The sequence below is a fragment of the Cynara cardunculus genome (genome assembly GCF_001531365.2).
Source record: "Cynara cardunculus var. scolymus isolate 2C chromosome LG 16, CcrdV1, whole genome shotgun sequence".
Taxonomy (NCBI): Eukaryota; Viridiplantae; Streptophyta; class Magnoliopsida; order Asterales; family Asteraceae; genus Cynara; species Cynara cardunculus.
The window spans coordinates 11,437,521-11,438,901 of record NC_037543.1 but is presented as its reverse complement, the minus strand read 5'-3'; the positions used below and the strand labels follow the sequence as shown (position 1 = coordinate 11,438,901).

The 1,381-nt window shown below is 29.7% G+C and overlaps 1 protein-coding gene across 1 annotated transcript in view; it reads right to left on the bottom strand.

The window, feature by feature from the left end:
• The window catches only part of LOC112529001 (platelet glycoprotein Ib alpha chain-like), a 3,402-nt gene that overhangs the window by 1,402 nt on the left and 619 nt on the right, over positions 1–1,381 (bottom strand). The gene's annotated exons all lie outside the window — the stretch shown is intronic.

Here is a 1,381-nt window from a genome sequence, read left to right as displayed (position 1 = left end):
TTCTTCACAATTCAACAAGATGTATGTGTGAGCCTTGTGTAGATCTCCATCTTGTAGCCGACAGTGTGTTCCAGCCTTACCATATAGTTTCCGAGACGGAGTCTTAAATATGCTTAACCGCACATCGGAAGACGAACATTCGGGGGGAAAATTCCGAGGCTCACGATTTAGCCGCGTCTCTACTGTTGGTTCAAAATACAACGAGCAATACATAGATAGTTCGTTAATCAAATATGCCTCCACAATCGACCCTTCTACCCTTGCTCTGTTTCTTACTGTCCTTTTCAAAGACCCTAGACATCTCTCGTAGAGATACATCCATCGATATTGAACCGGACCACCAACTAATGCTTCACGCACTAGATGTACCACAAGGTGTTCCATGGAATCAAAGAACCCCAGTGGAAAGACTCTTTCCAACTTGCATGTAGTTTCAACTATTCTCGTCTGCAATTGAAGCAAGTCGTCAACATGGACCACTTTCGAGCATATTGCACGAAAGAATGTGCACAACTCAGTGATAGCGTCCCATATTGGATTCGGTACCATCCCTCTAATGAAAAATAGGGAGCAATATTTGCATGAACACGTTGCAATCATGACTCTTGTTAATTTTTTTAATTTTTTCCCTACCAAGATACACACACATATATATATATATATAAAGTTTTAAATTTTCCGACGGATTTTCGACGAAATTTAATTTTTTAAATAAAAATTAAATTCCGTCGGAAAATTTAGAAAAAAATGTTTTTTTTATTTTTTTTCCTACCAAGATATATATATATATATATATATATATATATATATATATATATATATATATATAAAGGTTTAAGATTGCCGACAGATTTCCAACGGAATTTAATAATTAAATTCCGTCAGAAATCCGTCGGAAATTATAAAATGTTTTTTAAATATTTTCCTAACAAGATATATATATATATATATATATATATATATATATATATATAAACGTTTAAACTTTTCGATGGATTTCAACGGAATTTAATTTTTTTTAAATAAAAATTAAATTCCGTCGAAAATTTTAAAAAATGTTTTCTAATTTTTTTTCCAAACAAGATATCTATATATAAAGATTTAAAATTTCCGACGGAATTTAATTTTTTTAAATAAAAATTAAATTCCGTCGGAAATTTTAAAAGAATTTTTTCTTACAATACATATATATATATATATATATATATATATATAGGGAAGGGTTCAAACGAGAACCCCTGTGATTTACGAGAACGCAAGAACAACCCAATAACCTCATATTGAGATAAAAAATAAAATTAAAAGATTTTTAAAATTAAAATTGAAATTTAAAAAGATTCAAAAAAATTTAAAATTAAAAGGGTAATAATGGAAATGATAT